General features: G+C 44.4%; 1 protein-coding gene across 6 annotated transcripts in view; it reads left to right on the top strand.

Moving 5' to 3' along the window:
• Positions 1-375: 375 nt before the first annotated feature.
• PPFIA4 (PTPRF interacting protein alpha 4) overlaps positions 376-14,424 on the top strand; it is a 122,143-nt gene continuing 108,094 nt past the window's right edge. For all 6 annotated transcript variants that reach the window (XM_082227482.1, XM_082227480.1, XM_082227479.1 and 3 more), the window contains exon 1: positions 376-493. The gene's annotated coding sequence lies outside the window, so the exon portion shown is untranslated. The remainder of the gene's footprint in view (positions 494-14,424) is intronic.

The following is a 14,424-nucleotide window of genomic DNA, read 5'->3' as shown; positions in this document are numbered from 1 at the left end:
CCGCTGAGCATGAGCATCAGCACCCACTTCCAAGGGGCAAGGACCATTCTGACTCCAAGCCAGCCAGTCACTCACTCAAATGCTCTGATCCTCAGTATGCTTGGAGGAAATCCATCCCTCTGACATCAACGCGACTCCTTTTGCCAGGCAGCCGCGTTTAAGCTCGTCGTTTAGCAAATGACAAGGGACGTAAGAAAAACTCCGTACCGCCAGCGCCGCTTTCTCCTTTTCCGCATGCGGAGAGGCGGGGCCAGAAGGAGCGGTCCTGAGAGCGCGGGGTAAGCGAGGGGGCGGGGCCTCGTCCTATTGAAACGGCGCTGGGAAATAATAGTGGAATAAAAAGGGGCGTGGCCACCTCGGCAAGAGGCCGGCGCGGGGGCGTGGCCTCCCGCGAGCAGAGAAGGGTGAGGCGGCATGGGGGGCGGGGCCTTCCGCGAGCGGGGACGCTGCCGTGGTAGCGGCTGCGGTGCGCGACAGCTCCTTTCCGAAGCCGGTGAGTGGCGGTTGCTCCTGAGGGGAACGGGATGATAATGTGGGAGGGGAGAAAGAGAGCGCGGGGTGCTGCCTTCAGGTTTGTTACCTCAGCGCGCCTGAGGGCTACTTGCCCGGATGGAAGCGGGAGCAGGCGAATCGAGGGAGCCGTTGTCTCGCTGAGGGGGCTTTTTGCCGTGGTCCGGGAATGCAAGGCGGCGGGGCGGCGGAGAAACGTGGCTGCCCAGTACCATCTTCGCCTCGCCGTTCTGAGGCGCTGCGGCTCGGCCGGGGTGGAGGCGGCTCGGGCGGGCGAAGCGAGCGTGACCACCCGCTCTTTCTCTCCAGGCCTCTGCCTGCCCGTCCTTGCCGCAGCATGTCAGTCAGAGAGCCCCCCTCGCCTGTTTCGCTCCGCCGCCGCCGTTGCGGGGGGCGAATGAGGCCGCGAGCAGGTGCCCAGCGTGGCGGGCGGAGGCGCATCCATCGACGCCACCGTCCCTTTGCCTTCTCGGCTCGCGTCATACCAGGGATGCTGGGAGCCGGGCAGGGTGGGAATGCGAAGCGAGGGTCTTTCTCAGCCCCCTCCAAACCATGCGGGGGGGGGGAGTCTTCTGAGCTTAGCATATATCGCCTGCCTCTCTTTTCTTCTTCTGAAGCTACTTCGCTTCCACAGCATTGGAGGTAAAGGTGATGGGCGTAGACGGCCGTCACTCAGGGACCGCGACGCTTCAAGTGCTGGGAAAGAGTACCGTGCTCGTGTAGCCAAGCCTGGCCTTGCCAGTTCCTCCGGTGTATTGATACTGATGATGCCCACAGGGTGAGAAGGGGGACGTGCGGGCCTAGTGCCATGTTTGCTGTGGCTTGTGGCTCTCATTGTGGAAAAGTAAAAAAAGAATAAAAAGCTCCTGTGGTTTATTTTCATTTTAAACCTTGGCACCTGCTTCTAATAGGAGTATGAATTCTTTCCCCTGTGTCTCTTAGAAGGTGTTCAGTTTCAGCTGCTTTTGTGTGGATCAGGGAGGGGTTATATTCAACACTTGGAAGATTATTATTGGAACCCAATGTATTTAGCTTAGAGATGGATTTTCGGTTTTGTAATTTGAGGCACAGATAGAGATCTGCAGTTGATATTCACTGTTTTACAAAACTGCGACTTTGCTTTCAGTTGGCAATTAGGGTGTCATGCTATTGCATAATTATTATTTGCTTGTTGGGTGGTGTATAATAGGCTATTGTGAAATCCACCCCATGTCACAGGGCTGTATTCCTTCCTAAAATATGAATGATATGCTTTTTTGTATATATGATTCCTATGAAATAGGAGCACTACACCATGGAAGATTTGCATACTCTAATTACTTGGATCCCTCTCTTCTCAGCATTGCCATAATTTCCAAAGGTGATATGCAAAATGGCCCCTCCCTCTCCAGTACTTGTCCCGAAAATCTTAAAATGAAGCCTGAAATAAGGAGGAACAGATGGATGTGACAAATGGTTGAAAGAAACACAAGGGGAGAGCATGGTAGTACAGAACAAGAGAAACAGCTGTCATAACACACCAGCTGCTGAACCATTCTTGAGCATTCTGTAAGCATCATGGCTGCTTTTTAAACTGTATGTATGTATACACACACACAGAGAATTAGACAAAATAAGTGATTTCATCTACACTCAGATGTCACAAATGAATGCCTAAATGAAACTATGCCCCTTGCTTTTTAGTATCAAGTAATAAAATTCAGTCCTACATAAAATAAAAATGACAAGGTTGCAGCCTCCTACTCTAGCTCTTTAATCTGAAGCTTTTTTTAAGTGCTAGGAGTGTTATTTCTATCCATGCACCTAATACTTGCAAGCTATGTGGGGTCTATTGGTGATGCCCCTGTTAATCACTGTAGCCTAGTGTGAATGGATGAATAGGGTTAGCATAGGTAGCAGAGACAAATTGATTGTAGCACTACCCAGCAGTGCTTACTGCAGTGGTTCTCAAACTTTCAGAATAAAAATTTGTTCATGCCACAGAGAATATTTTATTGATGATTTATAACATAGAACATGACTACTCTAGGGCATCCAGAAAGTATAAAACAATGCAGATACTTAAGAATCTTAGAGTTGGAAAGGACCCTGAGGATCCCCTTCAATACAGGAACCTCACTCAACATGTGGTCCTCCATTAAGTTTGAAACCATATCAGACTGCTTAGCTTTGCAAATGTGCTAGCAGTTTCATTGCTGCACCACTAAGAACATGAATCATTCCCAAAATATAATATTGATTGTCCTTGAATCTTCTCACCACACTTGCCATCCTCTCTTGCCACACCAGCATGATGCTTCACACCCTTTGAGAACCAATGGCTTAGTGTCTCACCTCTGCTTCTAGCTTTCTGCTACAGCCAAAGGAGAATATGCTTTCTAGACAAGCTCTTGGTCTCCTGAAGTCAAGAAACAAATGGGTTGAGCTGCTTGTAAAACAACTCATCTGTAATATCTACAATAAAGAAAGACTGTCTTTTCTGGTAGCGCATACAGTACTTTTATTCTAAACATGGACTTGGTAAAACCAATGAGGGGAGTGGGCAGTCTTGCAATTGTCACTAGACAGAAGGGAGATTGTACCTTTTGTCTTCCATAAAGAGCACACAACAAGGAGAAGAACATCCTAGGCTCAGTTTTCAGAGAATGAGCTGCTGCAAGGACCTTATTTCCCTCCTCAGTTCCAAAAGACCACCTCAAAAGTCTTATGCTCATAGGGATGAAGGGACGGATAATACGATTAAAGAACCAAGGACGTCTGAGTAGTTGCATCACCTTAATCTTAGCAAGAGCATCAACATATTAATCTAACTCCCAACTGCCTATTAAAAGTGTACTCATTGCTTTCCCACTATCAGACTGATAGCTGTCATAATACACTCTTCAGCTTTGTGGGTCTGTTGTTTTAGATTGCAAGTCTGTATTCAGTTTGATTTATGGATAACAACTATTTAATGGAGGCTCTTTAGAAATAATAATTGGAGAAAGAATGAAGTAGAGGTGTTTCTTTGGGCAGATTTTTGTATATTCTGGGCTCCAAAAATCCAAATATTACATATTTACACTCAATTATCTAATGTATACTAAGAAAAACAGAATTTAGTTTTGAGTTTTTGTTAAACATGACTTAAAACATGATCCTAAGCATGTTTCTCCATTAGTAAATGCAGGGAAATGTACCTTGCAATATTGACCTCACAGTGTGTTGCCAAACTTTTTTTGGAAACCCAGCCACCTGAGTTGTGCCATATGGGTCTCCCTTTCTATTCTGGGTGTTAATTTCTTTGCCTTATTCACATTTATAAATAAAAAGAACGCTTTGGTTTAAGAACGGACTTCTGGTTTGTCGACTGAGATACTACTGTACTTTGGATTCTCATATTTATTTTTGTTAAGGTGATTTCAGTTAAAAGAATTAAAGTGATACAGAAAAAAGAAGGAAAAGTGAGAGGGATTCTAGCCTTATGTCTGCATCCTTGAAATTTAAATTCATTGGGCTGGATCCAGACTAAGTTAGGTGAACCATGACAAATATGTCAGGACTGATTTGTTCCATTGATTTGAATAGCAGATTTTCAGTTCACTTAGTCTGGGTTCCCCTCATAGTTTTCTTGTCTCAAGACAATTCTCATCTCTTTCTTGAGAAGGTAAGCACCGGAGTATATTGAAATCAAGGCTGAAGGTTGTATCTAAAGCAGTGCCAGCAGAGATCTGCTGGTGTAGTGATATTTCCATTTCATTTTTTTTCTTTATGTTCCACCCAAAATATTCTCCAGAGGGTTCCCTTTGGAGCTGATTTTGAGGGCACATGTAGTACAAGTTCTGTTCTGCTACTGCAAGTCTCTTATGCTAGCGGAATGGAAGCATTGGATACCACTCTATATTGGCAGATTTCTTGGAGGAATTAATCTGTACTGTAATCTGTGTAGCTAACAGCCTGTTGGACTTCCAAGACTTTAGGATAATTCTTTCAAACTAGTTTTTAAAGCCATATATTTACATCACATTATGAAATACTCACTAAGTCAATCAAAATAGTAACTGGGGTGCTAAATCTGAATGTGTAATCAATAGAAGATGGCTAGCTTTCTGTAGTGAGAGAGCTGCACATAAATCCTTACTTCGTGCCTAAGAAATTAAGTCAGATTTGTTAAATAATGTTAAATAAATCAATTCTTGCTGCAGTTCTCCTTTCACAGCATTTCTAAGGTTGGAGAAATATTCAGGGTTTTTCATGTACTGACTTTCCATAATGGCATGTTTAGTTTATTTCTATCTGTTGCATCGGCACAGAAAATGAATGCAGTTTAATTTCCTGCACCATGAAATAGTTCTTTGCAGTCTTTAAGAACCTTCTCTGCTTGTTTCCAATGTTAAGCATTCTTATGTTTCTAGGAATGAGACATTGCTTTCACTGAGACATTATGCTAGTGTTGAAATTGCCTGTATTGCAGATTCAGGCCAGTGAATACATGTACACATTTCTAGAGTTGCATAGCATTTTAGGAATCTAAACTTCAGACTAGATTTCATCTTTGTCTTCAGTCTTTACTGTATTAGTGTTTGCCTTTGTACCACATCAGCATTCAAAAATACCAGAGATAGGGAAATTGTGGCCCTCTTTATGTTGTTAGATTCTAACTCTCCATAGCCCAGGAATCATGACCAATGGTCAGGAATGATGAAAGTCATCGTCTAACAGCATCTGAATAGTAAGAGGCTTCCCATACCTGATATGGATATTTTAAAATGGGTAATAAAGGAAACTTTCTCTCCCTTTCCACACAGCATTTCAACAAACTTTTCTTTGAATACATGTTCCACTTCTCAACACTATGGAACGTGTTTCCTGGCAGGTTTGCAACTAGCAGGAGGATGAGCAAATATTTTTTTCTGTAGCAAGGCTGCTGCCCTGCAGCAAAACCTCTCCTCTTCTCTGCATCATACGTGCACACTCCTGCTTGTTTCATGAGTATGGAAATCATTATTTTAGTAGTCTTTTCCACTAAGCCAGTAAAGATGTATGGCCTGTTTGTTTATTGCTATTTTCTCTTAGATAGTAGATAATTGTTGTTTTGTATATTTACTTCTATAAGTAACTATAAGAATTGCATGTTGTTGTTATTGTTCAATTTATTATCCACCCTTCACCAGCAGGTCTCAGGGTGGGCTACAACAATTTAAAATTCAGTATTAAAAACAGTTAAAATTAATTACAGTCACAGAAATAGGGTGGGTTTTGAAAACACCATCTCATGTTTCAAAGGCCAGTGTAAAGATTTGCTAAAAGCTGTATAGTGAAGGGACCAGACACATCTCAATTTAGGGACTGCCACAGAGAATGCATTCTTCTGGGCCACCTCGTTTCCAAATATCTAGGGTTTGGTAACTACCAAGTGGGCCCTCTCTTCTGATCTTAATATCCAAGGAGGTCTGTAGAGAAGGAAGCAGTCTCACAAATTCAGGGCTTTAAACAGTAACCAAAGAACCTTGAATTGGGCTTTGAAATGAACTGCCAGCCAGTGCAGCTGTTTTAGAACAAGGGTTATATGAGTTCTAAAGGTAACCCCAGCCAGTAATCTGGTCGTTGCAATTTGAATCAGTTGAAGTTTCAAACTGTTTTCAAGGGCAGCCCCATGTAGCCCCATTGCAATAATCCAGTCTGGAAATGACCAGAGCATGGAGTACCATGACCCAAGGGCTCGTCTGGACTGCTTTTTATGCTACCTTTCTAGGTACAGGGCCAAGCTTTAAAGCTCCATGTCCAGGCAGTTTTTGGTTTTTTGTCCCAGTACTTTCCCCAAGAAAACAATGTTTTACCAATGAATCAGAACAAACAACATTTTTTTAAATCTCATAGTTGAAGTGTAGACTAGTGGAATTCAATACAAATTAAACAAAAAAATTAAAAGATAAATTAGAGTCTCTTGAAATCACCAGTTATTTAGCAAGCATATGAAGCAAAGAGAATTCTTTGTTGATGAATTAGTAGATAAGGGAACTGATAGATATTACTAAATTTTATACATTGAAAAGAGTTTAACTTGCTGATGGTAGTTAAGAGAACTATGTTGTTATGAGATCATTTTTTGAGACAAGGGAACTTCAAAGTAAGTGTGATTTGTATGTTCCATTGAAAACAGTGGGAATTCTAAGAAATGTGTGTACGATTGACATTATTTAGTGTCAAAAAATTACTACAAGTTATGCTGTTAGGCAAGACCTGGGGATACAAGTCTAGGACCCCACTCAGCAAAATGAGAGATGTACTAGGTCAGAAACACCAAGGCTCCCTTGGGCCTGTCATATTCTGAAGTATTTGAAATTATAGAAACTCATCTAAAGAGCAGGCTCTTGTGAGTCTTGTGCAATGTTGCACTAGTGTAATGACAATAAAGAATCTATCTATCTATCTATCTATCTATCTAAAATGACCTAACTAAACCATGAATATATGCAATTAATTGTATTATGGCACTCATTACCACAGAATGTGGTTGAAATGAGGCTCTGGTAAATTGGCAAGAGGGTTGTTCTCTGGCACATAATTGAGTTCTGAATATTTCCTCTTGATAATAAGGTGTGTGCGCTCTCTATGTTGAAAAATAAATCATAATTCTAGATCAAGCATAATTCTGTGGCCAGAATGAATTATAGAATTTAATGTCTTTCTGCTTATTTTCAATAACGTATTTTGTTTCCAACATTTATGAGATGAGGAAGGAGCTTGTAGGACACTGAAGTCCTGTTGCTGCCCCCTTTCTGCAGCTTATGGTATTTAACCTTGCAACAACTCTACTTCTAGCCTACCATTAATATTTTGTAAGGGCTAGGAATGGGCTTTTCTAAAATTTGAACTTGAGAGTCTCAGTATGCTAGATTCTCTGTTTAAATATCATCTTCAAGAGCATATGTGTTATACATCCTGCTCAGATAAAATTATTTTTCTGTGCTCCTCTATAATGAAATAACAGCATTCAAGTGAGAATTTGGCACCTAGCACAAAGTTAGATGTTTCATAAATAACAGCTGGGGCTGAGGACTCTCCCAGTTGGTCATGGTGCTGATCATATATGGCATTATTTATATTCTATATAAAATGCATTGTCTCAAAGCACCCATTTCTATGTTTCAGTTCCTGTGTCAATCACAATTCTCCACCCAACTGCTTTAATTAGTTCTTCCCCAACTGATTGTATTTGAACTGTCTTGCAGTATTGGGAAGATCTTACTTGTCACCACTGGGTTTTGATCCTGGCCTCATTTAAGTGGTTTAAACAAGAGATTGGCATTGTATTGCACCCCTTATGGGATGATATAGTTATGCTGATTATTTTGTCACCATTTGATTTCCCCAGTGCGTTGTGTTTTCTTTAGTACTGTCTTTTGTGAATAGTTCCCACCTTTCAATTCTAATTCTTTCTGGTAAGGGAGTGTTAATGAAGCATTGAGTCACACATGTGCTGCTCTGCAGCTGTATTTATGCTTGACCCCCCCCCCATTTGAAACTTTTCACTGGTTCTGTTTCAGTTTGGAGAGCATAAGTACTGTGTCTGCTGATCATTATGTTGACTCTGGCCTGGCTTTGATGAATCAATGCTGTTTGCCATGACACTGAAACACTATTTTCCATACCTGCCTGCCTGGGTCTTAAGATCTTCAGTTGAGACTCTTTTCCTATGTATTCACAAACAAGAGAGTATTTCCTGTTGTAATAACCCAGCTTTGGAATACCTTCCCCTAAGAGGTATGACTGGCACCAGTCAAGAATGTGTATACATTCTTTTTGTATACACAGAAAGCCAAGCAGAAATCTGTCTCACCTCTGAATGGATATTAATGTGCAGAGCAAAAGGATTGTGGGTTGTATGATGAAATATATTGAATTAAACTGCTAGGTGGTATAAAAGCTATAGTTGCAAATTAATACTAAAGGGTTACTAAGCATACTTATTCTGGAAACACTTGACTTTTAGCATTGGACACTTGGTTTTAATGGATTCACCCATTCATTTACAGTTTGATATGCCCTAATCCACCAAGCTGTGGGGGGCATTTTCTAAATTATAATGATAATTCTTTTGATAAGAATTAGTTTTGTATTTCCCGATCCATGGAAATAGTATGCTTTTGAGGTGGCTAAAACTGGATTGGTGGAATCGTTTATAAAGTTAGATAATCTTTGCACAAAGGTTGAATAGTTGCAGTATCCCCACATGTTTGTAATCTAATACAGTTTGAGGTCTCACACTATGCTTTTGTGAATTGTACCAGTGTTTTGTAGCAGTGGTTTTGAAACTTAAAACACATTATTTATTTAATTTAAAATAATTTATATGTTGCTGTTCCTATCTGGGGAGTTCAGAGCAGCATACATTAAAAACAGTAAAACAATGTTATAGCCAGTGCCAAAACTCATGGCCATTGTACGTACCTTTTCATTGTAGTTATTTTCCTGAATGTTAGCTCCCTTACCTTGACAGATAACAGTTTCTTCTCTAGCACAATTCATAAATAGCATTGCATTCCTTCTGTTTAATTAAAAAAAACAACAACACCTCACCCCTACTTTGCACTGCCCAAGTTGTTCAACTCTAGGGATTTTTCAGGCAGTTATTTAAAGAAATTACAGCAAAATATTTCATACCCTCAATAGGATTATTTCTAAAGTAAAGTGGGGAACAATGCTTTCTTTCTTATGCCATTCATTAATATAAAAAGCAATATCTTTAGAATATATTTCTCTGTAATTATCCACATAAGATCTGCAGCTAAAGTAGTCACTTGCTTATAAAGGGGTGTTTTGTAATGGTTTATTATTAGTATCTGGAATTAGCAGTGAGAGCTTTTTCAGCCATGCTTTCCATCCAGTAAGGTAAAGGTAAAGGTACCCCTGCCTGTACGGGCCAGTCTTGACAGACTCTAGGGTTGTGCGCCCATCTCACTCTATAGGCCGGGGGCCAGTGCTGTCCGCAGACACTTCCGGGTCACATGGCCAGCGTGACAAAGCTACTCTGGCGAGCCAGCGCCGCACACGGAACGCCGTTTACCTTCCCGCTAGCAAGCGGTCCCTATTTATCTACTTGCACCCGGGGGTGCTTTCAAACTGCTAGGTTGGCAGGTGCTGGGGCCGAGCAATGGGAGCGCACCCCGCCGCGGGGATTCGAACCGCCGACCATGCGATCGGCAAGTCCTAGGCGCTGAGGTTTTACCCACAGCGCCACCCGCATCCCTCCAGTACTCCTCAATTAAAAAATAAAACGCATGACTATGACAATGGGTAGATTCTTTGGCACCAAGACTGGGAGACTAAGTTGTTCTTAAAACCAAGTATTCTCAGTTAGCTGGCTGGAATATGAGGGGATAGGGTGTTGTTCAAACTGCTGAAGAGTAAATGTTGACTGCATCCCTACTTAGCATGCATCTGCAACCATGGACGAAGGAATGTTTAAGTTCTGAAGTGTCTCAGACTTCAGCTAGTGTCAAAAACGTCAGCACGGAAAACTGACAAGCATAAAATCTGTTAGCCAGTAGAGATTGCCTAGAAGGCTAGATCATTTGGACATTGTTCAGCAACCCCAAAGCAGCTTTGGTAGGTAGAGCAAGCATGCATGACGAGGGAGCAAGACTGATGGTAGTAGAGTGCAGTTTCTTTTCTTAACAAGTATCTGACTCTCTTTGGAGTTTTGAATAATTCATAATAAATTATTGCCATCTGAAAATTAACTTGCTATTTTATTTGAGGGTATGGTTGTAAACTCTTAGCAACTCATTTTAGTTTCTCTTATTATTTTGCTTATTGTTTGAGGTCTTTCCCCCTAAAGCCTTGACTTTTATTTCTATATTGCTGAACTGATCAACAGAGAGCTCCAGTTGTGTGGAGCCCATGCAGTGTGGAGTGGGATTGTACCTGCTATCTCTGACCACTAGGGATACCTGATAGCCACACATTGAAGATAATGTTGGAAAAAGGCCTATGCACATACTCCAGTATGCACAGGGCTGGTATATATTATGGCTGAACACACACTTTGATTCTGAGGGGTAGCAATCATGTGGATTGGGCCTGTGAGTACTGGATTCTGTACTTTCAGTATTACAGTGGTGCCCCACAAGACGAATGCCTCGCAAGACGGAAAACTCGCTAGACGAAAGAGTTTTCCGTTTTGGAGGTGCTTCACAAAACGAATCTCCTATGGGCTTGCTTCGCAAGACGAAAATGTCTTGCGAGTTCCTGCGGGTTTTCCCCTCCCCCCTTTTTCTAAGCCGCTAAGCCGCTTATCAGCTGATCCGATAAGCTGCTAAAAGCCGCTAATAGCGCTAATCCGCTAATCCGTCAATGGGCTTGCTTCGCAAGACGAAAAAACCGCTAGACGAAGAGAATCACAGAACGGATTCTTTTCGTCTTGCGAGGCACCACTGTATTACTATTTTGAGTCAGATGGCTGTACATATGAGCTGAGAGGCCAGTGGACATTGTGTGGGTTTGACACACTTTTATGACTCTTTTTTATTTTTTGTTTTCTGATAGAAACGATTAAAGCCAGTTTTGAATCTAACAGCCACCAGATTTTTGAAATTCAGTGTATATATTCAGTAGAGAGAAATATTTGGTGTCTCTGAGTTCCAGCATCATGTTAAGCATTTTGGTGGGCAGATGCCTAGAATATTTCAAGCCCTGTATGTTCATGTCTTTGCATGCAGTCAAGAGTGTGTGCCATTAATTGGTGTCTTGGCTAGAAGAGCCAGTTGAGCACTCTTCTTGGTTTTTTGCTTGCTCATTCCAAGATTTGCCTGCATTGAGAGAATATATTCTGTTCTTGCTATGTACATTAGAGAGAAATCTACAGTTCACAAATGCTTAATGCCACATTTCTACTGCTAAGCCTTGGTCTGTCAAATTGCTTGTAGGGTACGTTAATTTTTCAAAATTGTGACAGATTCTCCAGTAGCGATTTTGAGATAGAGGGTTCCAAAACAAGTGGTGTTGTATGCCAGTGAGCATCTTATTATTAAATAATAATCAGCTGAACATTGGGGATGTGAAGCTGCATTTCCCCCTTGTGCCTTGAATTTGCTAAGCATTTTACTGATGTCATTATTTGTTTCAGACACCATAGGGAAAACAAATTTTGAGTTTTATGTACAGCAAGAGGTATTTTTTTCATCCAACCGTTTACAGTACTGGTTTCGGCTAGAGGACCTGGGATACAATGTTAAATGTCTAGGTACCCAACAAGTGACATACTTTATCAGTACTTTTTCTTATCAGCCAACCCTCAAGTCTGCTGCTGCTGCTGCTGCTGTTGAATGCCAGGTTGGCTCTGAATCAGATATCCCTCATCCATGATCCGACTGTGGATGAAGAGCCGATCTGCTCTGTATCACTGAGACCTGGGTGGGTGAGCAGGGTGGAGTTGGTCTCATCCAGCTATTCCCACATGTGTACATGGTGCAGCATCAGGGCAGACTTCAGGGCCGAGGAAGGGGAAGTTACTGTGGTCTATAGCAGTGTTTCCCAACCGGTGTTCCGCGGCACACTAGTGTGCCGCGGGTCGTTGCCTGGTGTGCCGTGGGAGGGAGGCGGGCGAGTCGGGCGGCGAGAGGCGGGGCGGCGGCGGCGAGGATCCGCGTCGAGCCGGGGGCGGCTCCGCGGTGGTGGTGCCGAGGTTTCTCTCTCCATTCTCCCCTCACACACACACACACACAGGAAATAACACAGGATCAGCTGACAGGACCCGGCCAATGGGGCGGCGGCGGGGCAGCGCGCACAAAAGGGAGGAGCGCGAGACAGCGGCGGCGCAGGGCGGGAGGGCAGCGCATTGCGCGTTCTCAAACCCGCCCTCCGAGGCGCAGAGGGGAGCTGGGCAAGCGCCTTCTTCAACCACGCGCTCATTTAAAAGTTTCTCTTTCAAAAAGGAAACGTGGGTTTCTTCCACCCCATTGGCTGCGACTCCGCCCACTCCATCCTCCTCCCCCTCGCCCGCCCGCGGCGCCTCGCTCCTCAGCCTCCGCCATGTACCGCTCGCTCCGCTCCCTCCAGCGCCTGAGTTGCGCCAGGGGCGCCGCCGTCCACGCGCGCCAGAGGGGCCCGCCGACCTGCAGCCGCCACGCGCAGCCACGGAGGATGGTGAGCGGCGCCCCCCCACTGCGCGCGCAATGGAGGGAGGGAGGGAGGCGCAAGGGCGTCAGAGGTGACCTTTGCCGGCCTCTTGCGGGACAGGCACCTCCTGCGCGGCTGAGGGGCCCCTTCCCGCCTTTGTGGGCCTGACGCGGCCTCAGGGTTCCCTCCCTCTCTCCACATATATAAACTGGCTTTTATTATTAGCGCTTTCGCATTCCTTTTTCTCCCTCCCAGGAGCTCCGTGGGGGGGGGGCTCCCCGCCATTTACCCCCCACAACAACCCTGTGAGGGAGGCCGGGCTGAGAGGATTCCAACCCGCGTCCGCCCCTGCTGCTTCCTTCAAGTGGCGTCCTGGGCGAGGACAACATTTGACGGCCCCTCCCTCAAATATCCCTCATTTTCGCAATAATTCATTTTGGTACAGCTGCTTTTTCCAACGGATCTGTTCAGTGTTGTTATTTGCGCCCCTCTGCCGCCAGTAGCGTCCCAAATCCAGCGCTGCTCCCCTCCTTAGGATGCCAAGCACTCTGAATTGGGAAGTGGCCCCCTTGGGAAAAGGGAGGCTTGCCTCCAAGTAAAGATGAATATGAAAGTACCTTGTTTTTAAGGGCCTGTGGTGGTGGTGGCTGTTTAACATCCAAGGCTCACAACACAAAAACACAAAACTACATTACATGGGACAGTGGTACCTCGGGTAACTGAGGCTTCAGGTTACAGACTCCACTAACCCAGAAATATTACCTTGGGTTAAGAACTTTGCTTCAGGATGAGAACAGAAATCGTGCTCCAGCATTCAATTTTTTTATAATAATCTAAAAAAGTTAACTACAGCTTTGAAACTTCCCAGGAGAGGCCGCCCAGCGCGGGGCTCTCGCCGTCTGCCTGCCTGGCTGCCTGCGAGCTCGGCAGGCAGCGCCTCCGTCCGCAGCGCCCGCCTCGTGGCTCTCATTCCCTGCCCCTGCCAAAGCTCATCCAGCCAAGCCGCACTCTCCTTCCTGCCTCGCTTTGCTGCCTCCCCCTCCCACCCCCAAAGCTTGGAGGTTCCCCGGCGCCGGCCCGCAGGTTTGACCCCCTTCTCACACCTGTTCGCGCTCCTTGCACGGAATGGGGCGGATGGGGAGGAACGGGGCTCGCCGCTGCCTCCGCTCGCCCTCCCCCCGTCCCCCCCTCCGCCGGCGGTCCCGCGATTCTTGGCTTTTTGGTGGTTGGCACAGAAGGAAGGCAAGGGGGGAAAATTGAAACTTACACTTTCGTGCGTCCCTCCCGGCGTGACGCTGCACACTGACGTAACGGGGCTGTGGTGTGCCTCGAGATTTTTTTCGTGAAACAAGTGTGCCTTTGCCCAAAATAGGTTGGGAAACACTGGTCTATAGTAATTCAGTCTCTGCTGGTTTACTGCCAGCATTACCGCCCAGCAGTTGAGCTTACAGAGCTGGTATCGAAGGTGGTGTTGAGGACTCAGACTGATGGTTTTGGGGGACTTCCATGCAAGGTGGTTGCAGTGACAGCAGAAACCACAACTGAATTTACTTGTCAGAATCTAAACTTTAGATCTATCACCTGTCATCTTGGTCTGTAAGTTAATGAAAACAAAACAAAATACTGTTCCAAATTATCTTTATTGAGTCTCATCTAGTGAATAAGAGAGGCAGTTCTGATCTATGATGCTTGTCTCGGAGACTACAACTTCATTTTTTTCTTGGCAAAGGATTCTAAGATTCTAGACTCATGATAAACTGATGTTGATGAGACAGAAGATAATGACACTGACCAAAGCATCTTTGGGGCACA

Source organism: Podarcis vaucheri (assembly GCF_965113315.1).
Source record: "Podarcis vaucheri genome assembly, chromosome: 6".
Taxonomy (NCBI): Eukaryota; Metazoa; Chordata; class Lepidosauria; order Squamata; family Lacertidae; genus Podarcis; species Podarcis vaucheri.
The sequence above is the reverse complement of the archived record's forward strand: the minus strand, read 5'-3'. Positions and strand labels throughout refer to the sequence as shown.